Here is a 10,283-nt window from a genome sequence, read left to right on the forward strand (position 1 = left end):
ATAGTAAAATACTTATGAAGGTTGTGTAGCAAGGCTAATGTACTTGTGAAGACTTCATTATTAGTAAGCATAAACTTATTATGTCTCAAATTATAGTAATGTATAGTAAAATACTTGTGAAGATAGTGTAGCAAGAATTTTTTAAAATAGTTTTATTAAACATTAGATACATAGTTTTATGAATAAGTTATTTAAATATATACAACTTTAATATTATTATGATATTTTAATTAATATTATTCATTATTTATAAATAAAATAAATATAATATTTTATTTCACTTTTATTTTATAAAACATTATTTTATACTAATATACACTAAAAATAAAAATAAAACCTATATTTATCGCATAAAATTAAAACAACTTTAAAATGACACACTTCAATTTTACCCTAGTAATTATGATAAATAAGAAAAATCCACTTGCCATTACAAAGTACATAGCTAATAAGAAAACCTTGCCCAAGGGAAATATTTACATGCCATCTTTTCCACCAAGAAAAATAGGTTCAAATGCAATGTGATAAGAAACAATATAAGTTCTATTGAAACCATATAACAAGGTAGTTTCATATAACAGGGTCATAGGAAATGCCTTATATTTATTAATTTTATTGAGAAGATTTTATGATATGCGGATGTTATCTCATTTTTTCATTAAACATATTTGATTATAATGTTAGCATTAATAAATTATTATTATCTTATTATTTAGAAATTGTAAATGTTAAAAAATTTCCCATAAAACAATTTGTAATTGATCAAAATCATCGTTAAAATTAAAAAATAAAACATTTCGAAAAATAAAACATTTCGAAAAAGGACATGATTAAAAATAATATTTTGTAACCATATAGTATAATAAAACATATCAAGCGCACTATTGAGAATATAATATCTCGTAGCCATACATGATTGCAAGATATTCCAAAACATATTCATTGTTTTCCTTTAAATTTTTCTTACTAATTTTCTTCCTCCCCTTTATTTAATCCTTGCATGTTTAGTTAAATGTCCTTTATGTTCCTTCTTCCATTATTTTCCCCCCTTTCACTTGGTTCCTTCTCCTTTAATTAATTCTGTTTCCCCTTCTTGTCCTTTGAAGTTTGTTTTTTAGGTTTTTTTTAATAAAGTTTGCAAATTCTTAACCATGTGATCATGTTCTAATTCTTTCTTGTTGGTTTGTATGTAAATTAAAAAAAAAAAACTTAAATTTTTAGGATTGTGTAACTTTTTTAATAGACCCATTACCCTAAATCAATTTCACATCATGTTGGTGGGTGACATCAATTTTACGTTATGTTGATGGTTGATAAAATTAGTTAGGGATCTTTTACAATGGAAATTAAGAGTTTAAGACCCATTATGAACATCGCCTACATACCTTCTAGACTCTATTATAGACATACTCATGGACCCAAAGCCACATGGATCCTTTAATTTCATTTTTTTCAACATTTCTTCGATGATTTAAATTGTTCTCGTCAAATTGTTAAGGTGATTAATAATTTTAGATAATTATTAATGAGCTAGTAACTACCTGTCACCTGTTGTTGAGGTCATGGTAGTTACCAACTATCAAAATGAGTGATAGATGGGTAATGGAAAAGAGAGATATGTTTTGTCTTCCCATATTCAAAATACACATAACTAATACTTTCAACTATAACTCATTATCATCCACCCTTTCTTTCAACAATGTCCATTCACATGTTGCTATTCTTCCACAAACTATTATTATTTACAAAATATCCATTTTCAAAATACACATAACTTACTATTGCAATTGTAACTCATTATCATCCACCCTTGCTTTCAACAATGTCCATTCACATGTCGCTCATCATGTCACCTCAGTTTCACAGTCAACGTCTTATAATTTGCAGTGAAGCTCATTTTCACCCATCTTAAACCAAAGTGAGATATGTATTTTAGGGTTATTTATAGTCAGTTATTTAATAGACAGATGTGAAGGCTGGTTTTTGTTTCTGATAGACCAGATGTGGGCAGTTGTAACTCACTAGACACTTTAAAATAATGAACAAAAACATGTTCACATAAACAAAAACAACTACATGGATAATGGATAACCTCTACATGACATTACTATTATTTACAAAATAGCCATATTCAAAATACACATAACTAATAATTTCAAGTAGAACTCATTATCATCCACCCTTGCTTTCAACAATGTCCATTCACATGTTGCTATTCTTCCACACGCTACTATTATTTACAAAATATCCATATTCAAAATACACATAACTAATACTTTCAACTATAACTCATTATCATCCACCCTTTCTTTCAACAATGTCCATTCACATGTCGCTATTCTTCCACAAACTATTATTATTTACAAAATATCCATTTTCAGAATACACATAACTAACTATTGCAATTGTAACTCATTATCATCCACCCTTGCTTTCAACAATGTCCATTCACATGTCGCTATTCTTCCCCACTCTCTGCCTTACCACTCTATGCCTTACGACGTTTCCTTTGCAACATAAGGTGCAAATGCTAGTTTTAAATTTTCAACTCTCCTAACTCTGGAATGTTTAAATAACATTGTGTCTTTCATATTATACAATAATGGATGTGAATTGTAAGAATGATTTAGGGTTCAATGTCATTGCTTTTTTTGTTTTTTTTGGATATATAAATCCTAAAATTACCTTTATTTTTGTCGAATCTCAAATATTTTTTGATATGGTGTATCTTTTCACAACATAAATTCTATTACAATCTTATGCCTAGAGAATACTATCACTATATTTTCATATCCATTATTTACGTTTCACTCATCGTAACCTTCCAAGATAACTTTCAACAACTTATCTTCTTGAATCACCAATTCAATTCATGTGTTAAGTGCATTTTTTATCCTTGTTGATATGACAATTAGCATGACTTTTGATATCCATATTTAATGTGTTTAGATCTCACAATCATTATAATTGCATTCCTTCATTATCTTTACTCTTCACTCTTCAAGAATAAAACAATTAGTCATGGGTTATGTGTATATTGTAATGGAATTACAAATTTATTAGCTAGATTCACTACAAACGTGTGGTGCAATAATAATTTTACATAGAAAACAATAGAGATCCACTAAACCCAAGGAATCCGATCATCATTATTTCTTTGTATTCGTATAATATTCCCTCTCTCTGAAAGCATATAACACACTGAAAAATATAACATGGTTATAACATTGTTATCTAATATTTGTTGGTGTGTCAACCACTTAGTATGTAATTCATAGAATCCAAATTATAAAAATAGATACTTAGGACAAAATCAAATAATTAACACTTGAATATAAATCTCTCAACAATCCACTAATCTTGTATAGGTTTGGTCAAGCTCATAGTAAACATAATGCATATTTTTTCTTTGTTTTACACTAGACTATGTCAATGATTTTGTTTGCAATGAAAAACATTAATAATATTATTGATAACTTGTATGTTCTTGATTAATTTTATGTTTGAACCTACACAAAATGGACTTTGTCAATATAACAAAACCGAAAATTAGAATCACAATAGTAAGAATTGTGATCTTCTATTCATTTAATTTTCTCAATCATTAATTGATTACTTTGTCCATTCTCCTCTTCCCAACTATATACATCTGTATATATCACAAATTTCACTTTCTTCTTCTTCTTTCTAAAAACACTGGCATTAGTGTGACTATACTTTAAGTTTCAAATACGTGGGAATGGTTTTCATATATCTTTCCCTCTTCTTTAGTGAAAGGCCAAGAGTAATGAGATGTATCCTTTACAACCTTAATGCTTGCAAAAATAATTTTGATACTTAGGTGGGATTCTTATATAAGATATAAAGAAGATAACATAATTCATGTTATCATGAGATCTATGCAATAGGAATTATGCTCTAAATACACCATGACATGCATTTTTTTCCATGGTTTGAGAGACAAACAATCATTATCCTCACTAAGAATAACATGTTTGGTTTTCATGATGCATAATTTCCTTCTACTTTATGTTCGAATTTACCTTAGTAATTATAGAGGTCTTAGCCTACATCCTACATAATAAGAAATGGATGACTCATACAAGAATATCATGTTCCTAAAACACTATAAATAAAAAAGATTATCTTCATGGCTCTTGTACTTTTTTGATAGAATTACCACCCTTCAATAAAGTCCTTAAGCTCTATGCCAATATATTTTTTCTAATGAGATTTACAACAAACATGACTCCTATGGTTAAGCATGATTGTGACATGCTTCAGATATTGAAATGAAATGAAATGAAATTATTTTAACATCCATGAGGCTAAAATGGAATATGGGACATATTCCTTCTCCATTTGCTTCTTGTATTCGGCCCTTTTCCTGTGTGGTCTCACAATAAATGCTCTGAGCTTCTCAACAAACCCCTTCTTGAATAAATTATCCAAAGAGCTAGCTGGTAGAATATTTTCATAGCTTTCTCTGATGTCTTTCCGTTTCCACTTTTCTAAAAGAGAAAAAAATACACTCTTTTTTTATTACAGAGGAATCGACAACTGGAGTAGCCTCGTAACTCGCGTAACACGGGGTCGATTCTGACCGCTACCACTATAACCCCTGGGAACTACACCGCCCCTCTCCACAGCTCCGGGCTAGTCCAGGGGATTTGAACTTGTGACCTTCAGTATGGAGCCCGCCTTTCTAACGAACTTCACCGCATTGTGATTACCAACTCGCCTATCCCCGTGGGGCTAAAAATACATACCCTTTCATTCCACACTTCTTTTGGCATTTTCCAATGCCCTCTTTCACAACAGAGTTGATGAGAATGAGTCCTTAATTAAACCATTTAAGAACTTTGGATCTCAAAGAAGTATTGACCCCTATGTACGCTTTTTGTGGATTATTATGAGTGGGATTAAACTCTTCAATATAGTACTTCTTCTTTCTCCCTAGCTCCTTCTCCCAATTACGTTTGTGGAACTCATCCACAACAAAAATTTTCATCTCTTTACTATTTGTGGGACACAAGCTCAAACAAATACCCCATTTAATAAACCATTTTTTATTTTTCCACATCCAAGTATTCTTTCTTTTCCACAATATGTCATTAAACACAACCTTAGGCCATCTTCCCTCTTACGTTTGCTCAATTTTTTCAAATACCTTATGACTGGCACCATAGCAATTGCTTCTTCCATTTCCTCAAATTTTTTTAAATACCTTATGACTCGCACCATAGAAATTGCTTCAATAGGAGCAACCCCTGTTTCACTTAACAAGATATCATAAGGAACTGCACTTTTAATTTTGAATTTATTTGTAATTAAAAGCTTCTGAATTTTCTCAATTTGTTTCCAGTGCATCTCGAATATATTGGTGGCCCACAATTCACAAGCGTATAGAATCACCATAATGCTCAATTATCATATAGATACACAAAACAAATCCTCTCTAATATGAGTGTCGCAAAAAAGTTTCATTATTACATCCCACCAAAATCTTTGCATTGTTATTTTGAATACATTAAAATTTCTTAAAAAAAAAAATACAGTTTAGCATTAATGATTATTTATTTATTTATTAATTGAGCATTAATGATTTTTATTTTTATTTATTAGTTTTTAACATGGTAAAAAGGAATATTTAAAATAAATCTATTTTAAAATATTTATTTAATTTACTCTTCTCAATTATATGATGATGGTGGTGGTGGTGGTTAACGTCCACTGAGACCAAATTGGTCTATGAGACCTATATATATATATATATATATATATATATATAATATACTCTTCAACTTAAAATAAAAAATAACTTTCCAAATTCAATCTCTATTTACTATATAATTATTTTATTTGTATTTTACTCATTTATAATAAACTATGATACAACACATTTTATATGCCCACTCTACCGAAAATTAGAAAAAATAGATAAATAATTTTAGAGTTAAAATCAAATAACAAAATTTGTACAAAACAACTAACCTAACTTGAAATGTACTTCGTCACAAACTACACCTCTCTTTACTTTATTAATATTACTTTGATAACTAAAATTGTCTTCAACTTCCCATAAAATTATCTTTATAATATGACACGAAATAAAACAACACAAAAGTTAACCCATGATTTATAAATTTTAAATGAAAGATTATATTCTTTCCTTTTATCAATCGTAACCAAAAGGAAGCCCAGTTTCCGCAAATATGAGATAGTAATTAAAAATAAATAAAAAATAAAATATGTCCCTCATTTGTAAGTATTATATTTAGATTATTTTTAATTATTATATTTATATGTTTTTGGAATTTTTTATTTACATTAATCACTATTAAAATTTATGGTACATCTTCAATAAGAAAATAAAAATATATGTTGTTGTGAAATAAAAATACTTTCTTAAAAAAAATTATTTAGTAGTGGTAAAGAACTTTTTACTATGCCAATCAACTCTATGCAGTTTGACCATAGAATGAGAGTGTAAGATGACGACCACATTAAAAAGTATTCTAGATACCAATAATAAAGTGTAGTATAATTATTATATATATATATATATGTATATTGGGTGTAGATTTTGTAACTATAAATATTTATAGTTGAATTATTTGATTTTTTTAATTTGTATTTTGCTTTAAATTTGATAAAATTTAATTATTTGATTTTTTTTTGTTTTTTTATGGTTAATTTTATTTAAATTTAATAAAAAATAAATAAAAATGGTAAATTTTTAATTTCAATTTATAAACTTTAATTATTCTAAAAAATTTCAAAATATTCACTATCTTTAAATACATGTGAAAATACATCTGAATAAATAAAAGTTGAATAACAAAAATTCATAATCATATATTTTTTAACCAACCAATTCTAGCCTTGGAAAATTGAAAAAACAGATGATGAGATTGCACCCAAATATAAGAAATATATAGTGTGACAATGATATCACGGTTATACATTAAATATTAAATATGGCATGTTAACTTAAGTTAAAAGGCGTCGTTAATATTCCATAGACACCCTCTGCAAGAGAGTATTTTGGAGCCTTGTTATAGACTGCCATATTGTTATTTGACTTTCAAACAATTTGTGTTCAACCATTCAATGCCATCTGGATCCTAGGTTATAGACAGCCACATTGTTATTTGACTTTGAAACCATTTGTGTTCAACCATTCATGCCCTTTGGGTCCTAGGTTAGAGGCGACCATATTTTCATTTGACTTTCAAACCATTTGCACTCAACCATTCAATGTTCTGTTACTCTTAGGTCACAGACGGGCATATTGTCATTTGACCTTCAAACCATTGGCGTTCAACCAACCATTCAATGCCCTTATGTAACTGCACCATGAAATCATTCCACCGTGAGCTTGCAGCTATTCAGTTGTACTCATCCCATTTCACTATTTTCTTGATCATGGCATTTCTAGGTGCTTTATAAATTGAGAATTGGGATAGTGATCTATTCACACATCTTGGAGAGCCCATTGTAGTTTCGTTGTTCTCGTTGCAGCAACAAAGTAGCGGGTTAAAGGCAACTACGGAAAAATATCTCCTGCAGATCAGACGCGGTCCCTCCATTCGCACAATATGAATTCCAAAAAGCACTGGCCCAGAATGTTCCTGAAATCAAAGTCCTCTAATCAATTGCCAGAAACTTCTAATTTTTTAGCGATGAGGCCACCATATTCTGAAGGTCGGCAATATTTTTCTCTTGCACGTCCAAACTAAATCAAGCTCGTTCAGATGCCGTGTAGATATAATGATGAATTTAGATCTAGATCGAAAAGCGTCTATCTTTTGTTCTCTATGTGATTTAAAAAAAAAATATAAACCTTATATCATAAATCAGATCACATCACAGAAACATAAAATTTAAGATATAATACTATTTCATTCGGAAGTATACTATTTCAGAAGTATACTATTTCATTCCACGAAGTATAAAATTTAAGATATATTACTATTTCATAAAATTTAAGAAATAATACTCTCTGTCATGTTTACTTTCATAAAATTTAAGAAATAATACTCTCTGTCATGTTTACTTTTGCGTAAACAAATATAGTACTTTCTCGGTCATCATGTTTACATTTGCGTAAACAAATATAGTACTTTCTCGGTCATCAGATTAATATAGATAGTGACATAGGGATCGCAGCTAGTTTGATTAATCAAACTGTAATAGGATAATGTTAAGGTTGGGGAATGATATAATAGTTTGATCAATGTTGTTGTAATGGTTCGGTATCTATAGATATTGCAATAGCAAATAGCAGTTAGTCATTCGTTAAATTATAATATTTTGATAAATATTATTCTAATTTTTTTTTTGAGTATATGAATATGGTTTTGTTGCTTTAAAGTTTTATTCATTTTTAAGGGTATATTTTGGGCTAAAAACGGGTAACAATAATCTTACTCTAACTTTTTTTACAAAATAAAAAGCTAATTTTTTCCAAGAGTTTTAAATTATTGCGCCATGTTAATTAAAATTCACAAGTACAGTGAAGATTAAGTTTTGATAGAATTTCAGACAGTCATATACCATTAGTTTTGATAGAGATTTGACATTAGTTTTCGTAAATATTTTTTCCATGCAGCAGCTGCATTGTCAAGTAATTATCTGCAGGAGAAGGAAACGAGCATGTCCAAAACAAAGTCAAGATGGCATCCAAAACCAGAGCAGATCCAGATCCTGGAAGATACATTCAATTCTGGCATGGTGAACCCTCCCAGAGAAGAAATAAAAAGGATCAGAGCTCGGCTCGAAGAATTCGGGCAAGTTGGTGATGTAAATGTATTCTACTGGTTCCAGAAAAGCGGCATGTCCAAGATGCGCAAATGTCTGAACCTTGCCCCAAGGTTGCAAAGACCACATCTTCAACTACATCAACATCAACGTCAACATCAGTTAAGTCTAAACATATAACGGTTGGAAATCAACCCCCCTCATCTTCTACTGTGCCAGTATCTTCATTGCCCGGGAACCATTACGAGACGCACGTGAACCAAGAAATGAGCAGTACTCAATGCAGTAACATGCAAGCATTTGGAGGGGCGGGAACAACAGGAAGCAGCGGAATTTTGAATGAAGGTACATAGGCATTGATACTAGTGGAATAGTGTTGTTACCATGTCTTAATTTCAAGCTGCCAACGTATCATATACCCTTATTCAAATGCATATATTTGTGCTTTGTTGTGAGTACATTGTTTTCATGTCCATGTCTAATATTAAGCTGGGTCTGCAGGAGGTGTGCAGGAGGACTCCATGACTAACGGTAACCGATCAATAACTGTATTCATCAATGACATTCCAATGGAAGTCCCCAAGGAGCCCCTGAACTTCAGGGCTTTCTTCGGAGATGATGCACTTTTACTCCATTCCTCTGGCGAGTCGGTGCTAGTGAATGAATGGGGATTCACCTTGGAAGGCCTGGAGCATGGAGCTAAATATTTCTTGGTATGCTATACATATTCCTTATGTTCATTTATATGGAATCAGTCTTAGTATAATTAAGTCTCAAAAAATTAAATAAATATAGAAGCTTATTGCTCTGATCTGAGTGGCCTTATGGGTACGTTTTTATTCTATTTTTGCAGCTATGAAGGCTATTTTATCACTGGTGGATCTGCTTTCCTTGTTCAGCTTCTTGTTGAACACTACTGTTTTTGCAGAAAAATTCAGCTTCTTGTTGAACACTGTTGCTTTTGCAGCAAAATTCTCTGTTACTGTTAGATTCGACACTTCAGATTTGATATATCGAGGCTATATGTTTTATTTATTTATAAATTGATATTTTATATTCTATGGTACCAAAACAAAAGGCCTGTGGCACTGTACGGCATTAGTTTAAATCACTTTTGTTTCTATGGAATTCCTGAGGATCACGGGGCCCAAAACTGGGTGGCTCACGTGCTAGTTTCTATGCACTTGAACGATCAGTTTCTATGAATGGTTACAAGAGGAAACACTTCAGTCGCATAAGTTTAAATTATCCACCTTCCACATGCTTTAAATTCCTTGGAAACTTTTTTGAACTTTGAAGTAAAATCAGTAAGGGATAATATAGAATATTATATTATATTATTATTAACTAAATCATATGAATGAAGTGGTTGTGCTATTTTAATTAAGGGTGATAATTTGATTATGAAAGAAAGAAAATGAAATTTTATAGGTTTATGTTATTAATATGTTTGCGTTAGATTATAGTTGATTTTGGTTTACTACTTTTAAATATAGTAATGTTATGGTTGATAGTGATAG

The 10,283-nt window shown here is 30.3% G+C and overlaps 1 pseudogene; it reads left to right on the plus strand.

Annotated features, from left to right (window-relative positions):
• Positions 1-7,544: 7,544 nt before the first annotated feature.
• On the plus strand, positions 7,545-9,810 carry LOC149159125 (WUSCHEL-related homeobox 12-like; annotated as a pseudogene).
• The last annotated feature ends 473 nt before the right edge of the window (positions 9,811-10,283 follow it).

The sequence above is a fragment of the Pinus tabuliformis genome, chromosome 5_2, assembly GCF_031772625.1.
Source record: "Pinus tabuliformis cultivar Carrire ecotype Pingquan chromosome 5_2, CPIR1, whole genome shotgun sequence".
In the NCBI taxonomy this organism is placed as follows: Eukaryota; Viridiplantae; Streptophyta; class Pinopsida; order Pinales; family Pinaceae; genus Pinus; species Pinus tabuliformis.